This window comes from Podarcis muralis, chromosome 4 (assembly GCF_964188315.1).
Source record: "Podarcis muralis chromosome 4, rPodMur119.hap1.1, whole genome shotgun sequence".
Classification (NCBI taxonomy): Eukaryota; Metazoa; Chordata; class Lepidosauria; order Squamata; family Lacertidae; genus Podarcis; species Podarcis muralis.
This window is the reverse complement of record NC_135658.1, coordinates 104287781-104303110: the sequence shown is the minus strand read 5'-3', so window position 1 is coordinate 104303110 and position 15330 is coordinate 104287781. Positions and strand designations below refer to the sequence as shown.

At 42.4% G+C, this 15330-nt stretch overlaps 1 long non-coding RNA gene across 1 annotated transcript; it reads right to left on the bottom strand.

The window, feature by feature from the left end:
* Positions 1 to 4320: 4320 nt before the first annotated feature.
* LOC114595438 (uncharacterized) lies at positions 4321 to 15049 on the bottom strand. Its single transcript, XR_003706282.2, has 4 exons — positions 14544 to 15049; positions 7783 to 7901; positions 7449 to 7535; positions 4321 to 4795 (listed from the first exon to the last, which is right to left on the bottom strand). It is a non-coding gene; the product is annotated as an uncharacterized LOC114595438 (long non-coding RNA).
* Between the last annotated feature and the right edge of the window lie 281 nt (positions 15050 to 15330).

Here is a 15330-nt window from a genome sequence, read left to right as displayed (position 1 = left end):
AATTTTAATCAATTGTTTTCTCAGTACATCCTCCATTCCAGTAACCCGTTGTATAATTAATTTTAACACAATTGATTATTTGTCACCCTCATTGCACATTTGATTAGCACCCCGATTAATTCATTACACATTTGATTGGCACCCCCTATTACTTCATTACACAATCCATTTTGATATCGTTTCATAAACACCCCTCTCCCGATTAATTCATTAGCTGTGGGAGTTTTAATTTTAACTCATTTGATGAATTATAGCCCTATCAATCAACTGCTGATAGATAGGTTGCTATGATTAATTTGCAATTCATGATGAATTCATTGGCCATTGGCAATCAGTTATTGATTTCTATATTTTGATAATCAGTGGACAATTGATAATTAATTGGCAATTCATTAATTATCAATTGATTGGCAGTAGCCACTTGATTATTGCTGGTTCCTTAGCAGTTCCAATGACCGCATGAACGCAGGAGAGGGCCTTCTTGGTGGCTGCTTCTAGTCTGGAGCTCCCTCCTTAGAGAAGTCAGTCTGGCTCCCCCTTGTCCTTCTGCTGGCAGGTAAATACTTTTTTGTTCCAACAGGCTTTTGGGAACTGACTTTTAAATGTTGTGCTGTTTTTATTGTAATTATTTATATGGTTTTAATAGACTGGAGGGAGAAAAAGAGTTTAATAGTTGTACCTATTTTAACTGTAAACTGCCCTGAGTCCTTTCAGGGGAAAGAGTAGGGTATAAATAGATATAACCACAATAGCAACAACTTGTATGCTGTTGTTAGAGGTTGGTGGGACGAAGGGGGAAGAGGGCATTTGGGGTGGGAGGGTGCTGCAGCCTTTTGCCCTAATGACAAGTCTCCGCTGGCTCCTTCTAAGGTTCTTCGTAATGAGCAGCACTTACTGTATTTCCAGCTCTGGCTTCCCATGTCTTCCACCTCCATACTCTCTATGCCTGGATTCAGGCATAGCGGCAAACAACAGCCCCAGCCAAGTCCCAATAGTGCAGCTGCACACAAGAGCCTTTATTGCCCAGGGATCCTTGGCACATGCACACTTCCTCTTTAGGGAAAGGTGTTGCACTCTAAGTGTTTGCTGTAGAAAACAGTAGCTTATCGCAAGTGTGATGGTTGCAAGCATGATAGTGCAAAGTGTCCCACAAACAAAAATAATTCAAATGTTGGTTCACAAAATCCGGTGCCAGCCATCAATCAAGTACAGGAAAAAGGTGCTGAGAGATCAAGCAAGGTAAACCATGTAGAAATGAGGCCAAAGTGTGGGATATCAAGTGTGTGAACATAAATGCATGTCAGGAATGTATTTGGGGCAGGGACCAGTGTGCATTGGCCATCTGAGCACCTCTAATTTTCTTTTCTTTTTATCACTAAGTTTTTTCTATGTTCCCTCAAGCAATCTTAGCAAAATGTTGGATTTTCATGGAAAGTAAAGAGTCAAAATTAGTGAGACACCCAAACTTTTTCAGATTTATATGATATGACTTTTATCTACCTTTTCTTTATATAAAAGTAGTAGTAATAATAACGACATTAATATCCCACATTTTCTGCCAAGAGCTCAAAGTGATGTACATGGTTGTCCCTCTCCTTAGTTATTCCCCACAACAACCCTGTGAGGTAGGGAAGGCTGAGAGGCACTGACTGTCCCAAGCTCACCCAGTGACCCCTGGGCTCCTTGGGGAGGAAGGGCTCAGTGAAGTTAAGTCTTTATTCAAAGACATCAAAACAGCTCTGATCCTTCTTCCCTTGAGGGCTCCCCAGCCGGTGCCTCCCCCCACTCCTCTGTATCCAGCCAGTCCATGACACAGGGTGTAAATTAGTAAAGGAACATTAACAGCACCACCTTCTGGAAATGGACTTACAGGTTGCAATGGAGGCACCATTATCTGTGGCCTCCATCTGAGCAGTTCCAGAAGGACACCATGGTCAGCTTACTCCCTTGACCAAAGATTCTCTGGAAAACAAGGAGCCTCCTGGGTAGAATCTACACTGGTCAGTTATAACATTAAAAATGCATTATAAAAATGTGACACCAGAGGGTGGTGTAGAGCAGCGATCCATCGGCAATGAGAAATTGCATTGAGAGCTATATTACATATTTTTTTACAGCATTTTTACAGATCAGTGTAGATCCAGCCCTGGACTCCCCATGGCCAGAGAGTGAGTGTAGGAGCGATCACGTCTAGGCAATCATTTTAGGTGAATGCTATAAGATTTTCTTGTTTAGCTATCTCTCCGTGGCCCAGGGGAGCACAAAGTGGAAGTCTTTGCAGTCTGTGGCATTTCACATCACAGTGAATATTTTCTTCTCTTATATAACATTGACCTGGTTTTTTTGAAGTATTGTGTCTATTCCAGTCCCTCAAATTCAGATGAGATTAAAATCTAAATGAATTAAGTAAAGCCACATAATGTAAAGTGATGCATATTTTTCACGGATAGAGAACGAAAGTGGTTGTAAGTTCAGTGAGATCAGATGGCAAATCCTGTTTGAAGGCATTCTGTAGGGAAAGATATCAATTGTGCTTAAATATTTTATAACATTTGGCTGAGAGAAAATTCATGTGACCCTGATGCCCGCTTGAAGCTCAAGGATGGGATTTCTTCCCCTTTCTGATAACAAGCTGTCTGAACCTAGATGCTATAGATAGAGCAAACAGAGGGGAGGAATCCAGTGTCTAAAGGTACCATGTCTCTAAAACTCTGCTTTGTTTCCTCAAATTCTAATCTGGAATGTAGAGATCTATCACAGAGCAGCCATATTCAGAGTCATACCCTGATCTGTATATGGTAGAGAAAGAAAGAACAGGCATTTTAAAGGGAGTATTCCACCTTGTGAAATCTGTTTTCTAATTAGTGTATCATTTATATGCTAAATGAAGTGCAATATATCATTTAAGTGCTACAAATAAGTAAAGCTCAATACCAGATACTTACTAATAGTAGCATGTGCCAAGAATTAGTGGCTTGTAAATGAAAGAAAAGATGGATGAAATGCCAGCAAGAAGAAGAAGAAGCCACTTTGCTATACATTACCCACTGCTTTTGAGAAGATGAATGAACTGTATGGACACAAAAATCCACAGTTATTTATATATCTGTTGTTTTCCAGTGCCTGCTTAAACACACACATATATACATTCAGGCATATACAAGTAGTAAATTTAGAAACATTCCGTAGTGGAACATCACAAACTTGAAAACTATTTAATTTTTTTAACTATTTGTTGAAAACGTCTACCTCTCACATGCACAAATATATAATATGTCCCTTTAGAACAGTTACCTTCCTTAAGTTTTATGATTATATTATTTTTTAATTCTTCCTTCTTTTTTCTATTAAGAGTTTGGTTTGGTGTTTTTGTTGGTTTTTTTTAGCACTTTGGTTAAGGTTGAAAACATTTCCATAGGAAAATAACCATTGTACCAGGAGGTGAGGGGGGCGGGGGGACACACAGCAGAGGTATACTTGCATTTCTTCCAAAGATCCTCCTTGCCTTCTGGTATTTGAAGCAAGAGAGTGTCTGTTTCAAGCTGATGCATCATATTCACACCGTGGATATCCTGTATATTTCCAGTAGCATATCAAGAGACTTCACCCCATTACTCCTTCATCCTTTTTGCCTTCTTTCCCAAACATTTCTATCAAAATTATTCTTTCTGCACATATCCTCATGTTTTTTTTCCTCCTGCTCCCAACACCATAATTGGTTGCTTTGTTCATGCTCAAAAACGCAGATATCCACAATGCCACTTTTAAATGCATGTTTTATCTATTCTCTTTTTTTCAAACAAACAAACAAACAAAGAGAAAATGATCCAGGTTATGATCAAATGACAGCCTCACTTGCGATTGGGCCATGGAACAGTTGCTTTGCTTATTATCTTAAACCCCCCCCCCCCCCGCGCTACCAGTTATGTTCCTTCACCTTGTGCTTAGAAATAAAAATGTGGCTTTTGCAGGTGGGGGACAAACAACCCAGCCAATAATATTTTTGCAATTTACAACTTGTTGTCTCCTCTGACAGCAGAGAGTGGCTTCTGTCCTTTTCCAGAACTCATTTTGGTAGCAGCAAACCCATAGATGGAATTCCTGCTATCGTAATCGGAGACCAATTGCTGGTACAATCTTACTTGTTTGTCTACCATGTTTTGACAGATCATGTCAGATATGGTTCAGTCCAGAGCATATCAGATGAGCCATTCACAAGTGAAGGTGATATTTTGTTGTTGGCGGGAGGAGGGTATTCAAGAGTGCATTCCTGAGGTGGTAGGACAACTTCATGGCAAATAAACAGCACTGAAAATCATGTATGATAAGCTCAGTTTTTAAAACACATATTATAGGTTGTTGGACTATTGCTGGTAAGTTTTGGGCAGCTTCTGGTTTCTATTTTAAAAGCAAAAAAAATTATGAGCATTATACAAACAAACAATGGGTTGGACCTAGACAGGCAGATCAATTCAAACTTCAGGAATCAAGAAAAATATGTTGTTGTTGTTGTTTAGTCATTTAGTCGTGTCCGACTCTTCATGACCCCATGGACCAGAGCACGCCAGGCACTCCTGTCTTCCACTGCCTCCCACAGTTTGGTCAAACTCATGCTGGTAGCTTCGAGAACACTGTCCAACCATCTCGTCCTCTGTCGTCCCCTTCTCCTTGTGCCCTCCATCTTTCCCAACATCAGGGTCTTTTCCAGGGAGTCTTCTCTTCTCCTGAGGAGGCCAAAGTATTGGAGCCTCAGTTTCAGGATCTGTCCTTCCAGTGAGCACTCAGGGCTGATTTCCTTCAGAATGGAAAGAAAAATATACCCGGGAGTAAATTATCCCAGTGTAACCTAATTAAAACTTTATTCAGGAACATCAAGAAGCATGGGTACCCCCCACAAAAAAATTACAATTGGGAAATAATTGGATTATATGATGTGTATTGTTATAATTTGGATTAATTGGTTTGATATGTTTAATTTGGTAAATGGAAACTTAATAAAAATTATTTTAAAAAAACAAAAAACTTTATTCAGGAACAGGGCTGCTGCCAGCCAAGCCAACTGGAACCAGACAGAGGAGAAACAAAATGGAATTTGATTTGTACTACCCTCCCAGTGCAACTTTTGCAGGGCTGCTAGGTTGCAAGCTGAGCTGAGTTGGGAATAGGCCTAAGTCTCCCTGTGCCCTGTCCCACTAATCAGCATAGGTGATGGAAACATCAGCTTAGAATAGAATCCAGAGGCTGCTGAGATCTTGGCACACTGCTGTGAAGCACCACTATACCAGGCACCCCAGAAGGTAAAGGGGAGTCCTTTCTCTTTCCCTTGTCATGCCTTGACATTGGAGAGGGGCAGTGGAACACAAACACCTCTCCTTCCCTGTCTTTCTGACCCACCAGAAGCCTGGTAAAAGGCATGGGAGGATGGTGGCAGCTGGTGCCCCTTGGGACTGGTAGAGGAGCTGTCAGGGAGGCCAACTCCTTCTCTTCCCTGTGGAGTGCCCAAAGGGCAACACTGGGACGGAGGAGGAGGAAGCCAACCATCACACATGCCCCCCCCCCCCGGACTCACTGTAAGAAAGAAGGCAGGCAGGTGGGGTGGCTGGTGAGATTTGTGTGGCAGTGCCCCATTCACCCTAATGGACCAGCCCCCACTGTGTGGAAGCTGAGAAAAGGAGTGGCTTGTGGGTACATAGGGGCTGGGAAGGAGGGAATAAGTTGATCTATTTCCTCATTTTTTGTTGTGCCTTGGGGTTTGCTTTCAAGGCTTCTCCACAGGCCTGCTGCTGCTGCTGCTACTTTGGTGGCAGTCACAAGAACACAGAAGAAGAGCCTTTTTGTTTGGAGCTGCTGCTAGAACAAGTTGCACTGCGGCCAGAACTGCTTCTGCATAGCAAAGAAGAGGCTCAGGCTTTTAAATCAGAGTTCATTGTCCTTTAGGATCGGATATGGTATACAGGATAGCCACTAGTAAGCAGAATTCTGTAAACTCTGTGCTTTCCTTTGTGTGTGTGATTTGTTAGAAAGTTTGCTTTAACCAAGCTACTAGGACTTTCATGAGATCGTTCCATCCCTCAACCTAAACTGTTGATTTTTCAAGGGAATTGTAATAAAAATGTGCATTCTTAACTAAATGAAAGTCTGTACTATGCAAATAATAATGAGTCTGCCTTGCAAGTAATTCTTGCCTCTGTTCAAAAATTACCCAGGGAATAAAATTTAAAGAGAGAGAAAAGGGCTAAATGAGAAAAGCAAAAACTCCCATTTTTGTTAGAAGCAAATGAAACTGATATTGAAAAAGTTTTCCATTCCTCCCCAGAACTGACAGACTAGCACAGTTCTCCCAGAATGACCAAGTTCAGGATCCAGCAGTGTGGCCTAAGCCTGTGGAAGCACATGGATTTGTCCAGCAGGGACACCACTGAGTGGATTTGGCAGTGAGGTGTGATACTTCCAGGAATCCTCTGTATCCTCCTCCCCATCACAGGCAGACTGGCCACCTGGACGCCATCTTGAGCAGGGAGCAAAGTTGCTCCTCCACATGCACAACGTGAACACATCAGGCCCTCCTGGATGCTCCCACTGGCCTGGACCTTCTCTCTGTTGCCACAATCACTTCTGCAGTGGGATCATTTTTATAGCCTACCCCATTTCTTATGTATGTTTCCTTTTAAAAAATCAAGATGGCTCTTTCTCTAGCTAGCACCTGATCAGGGTGGTTTATAGGCAAATTGCACTGCCAGAGTTCAATTTAAGACTTTTGCAGCAAAACCAACAAAGAGTCTTGTGGCACCTTTAAAGAGAAAGTTGATGGAGTGGCTAATGGCCCATCAAAGAGCTCTCTATGGCTGTATTTCTAAGCCTGCCTAGTCAGAAGTAAGTCCCACTGAATTCAATGGGGTTTGTTCCCAGGTAACTGAGATGAGGATTGCAGCCTGCCTTGCTAGCCTTATTTCACAATTCAAAATAAACTTGTCATCTTGTCTCCTTTCCAGCACTCGGGCACTAGGGACTGTTTAGCAAGCCTGTTAGTATTTTGCTCTTTGTGTCCTTGATTGTATGAATTACTCCTTCACACAGCTGTAGTGCTATTTAACCACATATTTGGTTTTTTTTATTGCAACGTTTTATTTTGTAAATGCATATTTTATTTAGAAAATGTGTATGTACAGAAATATATCACTCAAACTAATTTATATTCCAAATATTGGAATTTGGCTGAGAAGTGGGATGAGATTTTAAATGGACACAAATTCAGATGGGTCCCCCCCCCACCCCACTTTGACAAAGTGGCTCAGACTTTTAACTGAGCAGCACACAGACCAAGTCTACAGGTAACAAAAGAGATCACCTCTTTCATGTGAAAAGAGCAATAGTGAATGCTGAATCCCACTGGCTTTTAAAATTCACAGTAGGAAGTAGATTAAGGATGCGATCCTAACTCAACTTACCTGGCAGTAAGCCCTGCTGAATTCAGTGAGAATTGTGTCTTGAGTAGGCATGGTTAGGATTGTAGTCTTGGTGCATACAGGCTGGCTCTGTCGAAGAAAAAATTTATACAAAGTCAACAAACAACACTTCAGAAAAACAGAAAGCAATAAGGAACCTGTTAGGACAGTGGCAATAAATAGGTACTGTAAATAAAGTAGATTACAAAGCGAGTTACATATCTATTTTCACATAATGTGCATTTTAAGACCCCAATAGCAACCTTTATTTGTAATCAAAAAGTATTCATAGCAAGTGATGGGGATCAAATGGGTGGACAGAAGGAAATCCACTTACAGTTCATTTTCAATAGATTCCTCTGACATCCCTTGGTGGCAGCTATTTTTGGCAGAGTGCATACCAATCTCCCTCTGCCCCAACTCAGGATGCTGTCATGATCTAGGTCTGTTTGTGTGCTTATGAAAGGGAACAAAGAATAGAGAATGGAGTTAGAGACTTGGTGAGAGGAAAGCAGAGACAGTGCCTTCTGAAGCTCCAATGTAGGCTGGTGTGGTTGACGGTTGGAGCATTTCAGCTGCTGCCTCCGCATACATGCAGCCTGCATATTTGTGAATTAACTCCACTATTACAAAAGGTCATCATGGGCTTTCACTGACCTTCTTCCCAACCAAACCTTGTAAGTCCTCTGTCCTTGGAACTCCACTGCTTGGTGAAGGTCCTGAAATAAATTCTTCATACATACACACCCATTTCCACTGCTATACTTCTGTGGTAAAACTTCAGGGAAACTAATTGCCTTTGCCTCTGGGTAGTTTCCAGAAAACAATGCTCTGACTGTAGAGTCAAGAAAGTCAGCTCCTTCCTCTGTAGCAGATTAAGTTTTTTCTGGAGAAAGAACATATTGGGTAGAATGACAGCATGTTGTCACTTCTGCTTGCCAAAGGTCTCAATCATTCTGGGATATTTTTCAAGTAGAAGAGAAATATGTAGCTGCAAGAAGTGGCTAGCTTCTTTATAACGTGGAAAGGTTTCACCACAATCAAATTGTTAGTAGCATCATTAGCAAAGGCCTTTCCCAATCATAGCTCAGTGTAGTCGGTTTCCAAACTAGTGTAGGAAATACAAGGATGGAAACAAGAAAACCGTGATACATAACCTAATGACCCAAAGGGGAAGCATTCTTCCATTAAAAATAAACAACACAGAGAACTGCAGGTGAGGATTAAGTTACTTGTGAGATGCAGTAAAAGTAACTCAATAATGAGGAAAATGAAATTCATTATTCTGTCATGAGGCGTAAAAGAGTCTCAGGGTTAGACGAGGGCAGCTCTACTCAAATCTAGACTTTGAGGATGTGTTCTCCAGTTCAGATTAAAGCAGTTCCTGCTATGTACTTCAGGAAGTACCACACTGCTGACCAGGTGAGGACCAAAGTACTTATTCCTAGGATATGTATCAGGCCTGGTCAATAACAGTTGCATAGACTAATGTTGCAGCTCCTCAACCCCTTTACCATCTGAGAAAAGTAATTTTGAAAGATTAGGACACAGATTCTGAAATTCCTAGTTTGGTCCTAAAGTCTCTGATGCATGTGTCAGCACACACATAAAACTTAGTAGTAGTATTTTTCCAGAAGACTTGAGAAAGAAATCCACCAGATTTTATTTTCCCTGCTGATAGGGGAAGCATTTTAAGCATGTTAAGGCAAAATTGCAGGCAGGGTGTTGAAGAAGAAGAAGAAGAAGAAGAAGAAGAAGAAGAAGAAGAAGAAGAAGAAGAAGAAGAAGAAGAAAAGTTTGGACTTGATGTCCCGCATTTCACTCAAAGTGGCTAACAATCTCCTTTCCCTTCCTCCCCCACAACAAACTGTGAGGTGAGTGAGGCTGAGAGACTTCAGAGAAGTGTGAACAGCCCAAGGTCACCCAGCAGCTGCATGTGGAGGAGCGGGGAAGCGAACCTGGTTCACCAGATTACGAGTCCAGCAGTCTTAACCACTACACCACACTGGCTCTCTTAGTAGGGTATGCTGTGACTTAGAATGAATCCGGAATCTAAGGTGAAGCAGAGTGCCTTGGAGTGTTTCTGGATGGACTTTCCCAACGCAAAGTGGGACCCTTTTATGAGGTACCCCATGGAGAAGCAGAGACCGCTGAAGGCATCAATCCTAGGAGTGCAGGTGCTGCTTCATGAGCTGCTTTCCTGCAGGAAAGCTGTGTTGTGACCACCACACAGGAACAAACCCTCATCCTTACTGGCTGGAAATCAGAAGAACCTGACTGTGCACAGTGCAGTCTCTGTTCCTTTGCAAGCAGCACATGCCAGGGCATAGCATGGAGGTGCCAGGGGGGCTGTGGCCCCGAGCATACAATTTTGAGGGGGTGCAAACCAGGTATCCCCAGGGCAGCCTGGCCTGGTGCTCATCTCTGTGAGCATAGCGGGGATTCACTCACTAAGGGCCATGTCAGCCAGCCAGGCTCTCACCTGCATGGGTGGGCAGGCAGCGTCACACAGCACAGCTTGGCTCCAGTGAGGGAGATCACGCTGGCAGTGTTGGCCAATCAGGTGCCCATCAGAGGAAACCCACAAGCAGCCCTCTCCCATTCTGTGGCTTCCAGCAACTGGTATTCAGAAGCATTGCTGCCTCCAATCCTGAGGGCAGAGCTGAGCCACCATCGCCAGTAGCTATTGACAGCCAGCTGGTAAGCAGGAAGATCCAATCCTGACGATCTTAAAACCTTGTTATAACTGTTTATTAAAATAAGGTTCAACCACTGTTTTTAAAAGTCTTAGTCCTGCTACCGATTTGTTTTGGAGATGCTCCAGAGCAGGGAGGGTGACTTCCAGAGTGGCCCACGAGGACTGGGCCACCAGTCAGAGCCACAGGGTGGGCTGGGGAGGGGGAGGGGCCGGTATGCACAGCCCCATGATAATTTACCAGAGACGCCCACCAGAAAATATGGACTGCCTCTGGTAATCATTAGTAGGAACCGTTGTATCCATGTTCAAGAAGGAAAATCAGGAATATATGTGAAAGGTTTGTGCACGCACTAGGATTGCCAGCTCACTAGAAATTACCGTAAGTGGATAAGCTCCCTTGTGTAGTTTTAAGATCAACAAAATCAGCGGGTGAAGGTTTTCAAGAGCTGGAGAAAAGCATGGTCCCCTGCCAAGGTCCGCAAAAGTCGCTGCTTTGTCTCCCCCCTCCCCCCTGCTCACAGTTAACCCACACTTGCCTCTCCTGAACTGCCTTTTTAGTTGCTGCCTTATTTGAGGTTCCTGTGAAGCTTCCTGGGGATAATCTAATGTGTGTGCAATCCTTTGCATAGTCCATCTCAATTCTGAAATACTTATTACTATGACAGGCTCAACCGGCTTTGTTAAAATAGAGAGGGAGACAGAGACAGAAATCTTAGGCACCTGTCAGCATTAAATGCGAAACATCAAGCTGCTGCTTAGACTAGGGCTTCACGTTCCTGTTTGCGATTTAACCCCTGCTATTATCGCCAACTTCTGACAGCCAAAGAATCAGCATACCTGTCTATAGATAATAGGGAAAGGAGCTACAGTCCCCCTCCTGGTTTAAGCATCACATACTTTTGGCACATAATTTTCACCAGGCAAAGGCAAGGGGCTGTCTCATTTTCTCCTTCTAATCTTCTGAAATGCTTGTGTGATTCCACCCCCCTCCAACTTTGTCCGAGCATTTTCTGAAAGTGTCTAATTTTGTCTTGATGGAAATGTAATTTCTTCGTTCACTAATACAACCCATTCCTTTTTATCCACTCCTCGTCTAATTTTTAAAGATGATGTCTTCTCTCGAGCTCATTATTATTACACTTGTCACTCAAAATGAAAGGAGGAGGGAAAGAATCGGAATGATGGCTCCCTGATGAATACCCACCATGCTTATGGAAATTGTGTGTGTGAGTGTTCATTCTGAAGTGTCGTTGTGGGGGTGGGGAGATAAAAGTAAATTCAAAAGCAACAAACTGCATTAAATAATGAGAAAACTGCAGCTTGAAGGGCCAACTTTCTCTTATTCCGGAACTTTGTTCCTAATAAGCCCATTTTCATTCATCTAGACCCTAGGGGACTATCCATCTTCAAAACTGCAACATGCTGTAAATATTACAGCTCCTTCCTAGAACAAAGGCAGGTCTCTTTATTTTCTACTGTTCTTGCACATAGAGGTGTGCAGAACTTGATATCTGCCATAGTTTCAGAACCCAACTCTTACAACAAACAAATTGTTCTCAGATTAATGTAGATGCATTAAAAACCATTCCATCATTGGTGGCAAAGCTTTATTTTTCAGAAAGTCTGCATTCTTCATGGCTCCCTCTCAGTACCAATGTGAGAAAGATACTGGTTCAAATCTTGCTTCTGCCATGAATTAAGGATGGGTGTGGACATAGGCTGAAATGAGAAATTACTTTAAATGGATGTTTGGCACTGAAACCAACAGCTACCAGGTCCAACTCTCCACATTCTTGCTTGAGAAATTTGTAGTGTGGCATTATCATGTTGTACATCAGGCAATAATGTGGCATGGGGCTGGAGAAGCACATCATGCTTCCCTAGCTGGACATTACCAGGCTACTGGAGATGCACCTGGAAATGTAGGCAGCACACATGCACTTTTAAATGCAGCATTCTACCAGGCTGCAGCAGAAGGAGAAATGGGAAAGGGCTCACCTGGTAGTAGGGACAAAGCAGTGCTTCTGCTTACTGCAGCCAGCTTCTCCTTCAGGGACTCTCAGCTTGAACGGTCTAGATTTCATACGACCACCCAAAATCCCAGCCTTGCCCTGCCACTGCTTTTTCATGTGTGCAAATTCAAGTAGTTCTCATCACTTGGGTATGTTAATTAAATATATGCAAGTATTATGACATACATAGGAGGTTCCTTACCAATGACAATAGATAAGCAACCTTCTCTCATTTCTCTTTTCTAATACATGTTTTGGGTCAACTAAATCCAAGCAGCAGCTGTCTGCAGCTCCCGGTGTGGCAATGCAAATGTCTTCTGAGTAGGCAGGCTCTAAGCTCCTTACTAGAATTGTGAAAACTTGCCATCTGTGCAAAAGTCAGGTCTTAGGGGGAACATGGTGGTTTGGAGGGGGAGGGGATATAAAGACAGATTCATGCCCTTGTTGATCGCAAGTGACAAGTAAGTTGAAACATAAGCAGTTTGGGAAGAATAGACAAAGGTTTTGAAAAGAAATTCAAAGTTCCTGATAACAATAATATTGTAATCAGGAAAGTTGCATTCTGGTTTCTTTAAGTACTGCCTCAGTCTTGAAGGATGGAAATAGACTAAAGGTAAAGGGACCCCTGACCATTAGGTCCAGTCGTGGCCGACTCTGAGGTTGTGGCGCTCATCTCGCTTTATTGGTCGAGGGAGCCAGCGTACCTATGTTTACCTATAACATAAGTGAGAACATGATGAAAATGGCCCATAGGTGGTACCTCACTCCTTCCAGATTATCAAGAATGTATAAAAATTTGGTGAATGCTTGTTGGAAATGTGAAGGAAATAACGGTGACATGATCCACATGTGGTGGACGTGTGAAAAGATTAAGATTTTTTCAGGAAAAATATATGATGAATTAATAAAGATTATGGGGATAACCTTCATTAAAAAACCGGAGGCATTCCTATTAAGTATTTTAGACAAAGAGATCCCAAAAATTCAAGAGTGTTATTCTTGTATGCAACTGCAGCGGCTCGAATACTCGTGGCCAAGGGATGGAAAGATCAGGAGGCTCCTAAAATAACAGATTGGCAAATTAAATTACAGGAATTTGTGGAGATGGCTCAATTGGCTAGCAAACTCAGAGGAAACTCAAAGCAAAAATTTGCGGAAAAATGGGATGGTTATAGAAAATATGTTCAAAAATGCAATAATAGTTTTGACTCTGTGCTAGCATTCGAGTGACAAAGGAAGTAAAAGGAGGTGGATAACAATTAAGGATTGGAAAATTTATATAGAAACGTTTATTGTTTTGTGTACATTCAGTTGTAAGATAAAACATATGTGAAGGGACTTGAGAGGAAGTCAAAATTGAAGAAAATATTTTGTAAGATAAAAGGGGGAAATATTTATTATTATTATTATTATTATTATTATTATTATTATTATTATTAAGGGGGGGAAACTCTATGGGTTTCACCTGGTGGTGTAACAGAGGACTCTGCACAAGGATATGTTGGGGAGCTGCTTTTGTTTTATCTCCATTATGCTTCAGATTCTGGGGGGCAGAGAGTGAAGCATCAACAATATTCCCACGCTTGGCAGGTGCACATTCAGCTACAATCCAAGCCAATCTAGCTTTAGTGAGGTTTTCTCACTCAAAGCATTTCCAAAGCTAAACATTATCTCAATACTATTTAATGGACTTATTTGATATAGTCTGCATTTCTTTCTCCGATCTCCCTTGTCCTTTTAATTGGTTTTAAATTATAGCTGTTGGCAACACTTTTCTATACTGCTTACTCATAGCTGAGTCATTTTCCAACTTTTTTTCTTTCCATTGAAAAGTCTAAATTGGGATTTGATAATGCTTGATTTAGATTGTTGTCTTGTTTTAAGTGAATAGTAAATGTAAAGGAGGGCACAGCTGCAGGAATCATGACTCAAGTTCTTCATTTTCAAAAGTATATAGAACCTCCCTAAAAGTGCTACAAATAAACGTTTTTAAAGTTTTGAGAGTGTTTGTTTTTGCATAGCTCTTTCAGCATCTTTTTTTTTATTGGACATCTTGCACTCAGGTCTCTGTGAGGTTAGGAGGTTGCAACCTAGAGATCCTTTAACAGATCTGCAGTAGCTACAATGACAAAGGGTCTTACCTAAGAGTAAGGAAGAGAAGCAGAGAAGACATACAGGCACAGCAGCAGGAAATGAGTCTCAGCAGCCACTGCACAGGCTACATGGCAGTGGAAAGGCAAAGATATCTGAGCTGGGAGCAGCAGCCCAAATTTGAGGGGTCTGGGATCAACACATGGAGTTCAGAATCACAGCGTAGCAGCAGAACAGTTCCAACAGGTTCACACACCTACTCACCAATCACTTTAAGACAAGACAAGGCATGCTTACCTATGAGACGCTTGTGCCTTTCAAGAGTGCCAGGCGTGAATCAGGGTTGAGGCCTCTGTTTGCAGCAACAGGGAACTGCCAGGTCCTGGGAGATGGTGCGCTTCCCTCCTGAAGCTAATTTATCCAGTTTATCCAGCATCATTGGGAAGTGGGCAGATTCCCTTCCCAGATTCCATTGCTGCACTCCTACCCCCAGAGGGAAGGGGAGAGGCAGGAGTTCTGCAATCTCATCGGAGTCAGCTGCATCCTGGGAGGAGGCAGCACCCACCTTCTCCAGCCTCTCTGCCCTTGTCTCAGGCCCCTGTTCCCCCTTCTTGTCTGCCTCAGACTGCTGCTGCACTCCCCAGTGGAGATTTAACTAAAGATGATATTTTAATTGAAAAAATGTGTAGAGACAGAGGCACAGTGGACTCTCCATTGAAGACAACTTTATAAACAGTCTCCAAAAACTTCAGAAAGTTATTAGGTGAAGAGATTCACATGTCAGTATCAAAACAGTGTGCAGTCTTGTCTGACAGTCTGTCTTTGTCCTCCTCCCTTTCTCCCCCGCTTTCCTTATTTCCCAAAAGAATCTTTTGGAGCCTGCTAGTTACCCAAAGGCGGGTCTTGAAGTGGAGTTGCTCCCTCATTTGGCATTCACCAAGAGGGAGTTTGGGGTATCAGCTATCAAGGGCAGAAGGGAATGAAGGTTGAAAACCTTTGATCTATACCCCTGCTATATGTAGGCTAAAGAAGCTGTGATATATTGCTGGGGGGGGGGGGCAGGAGAAGAGAAGAGGAAAATAAG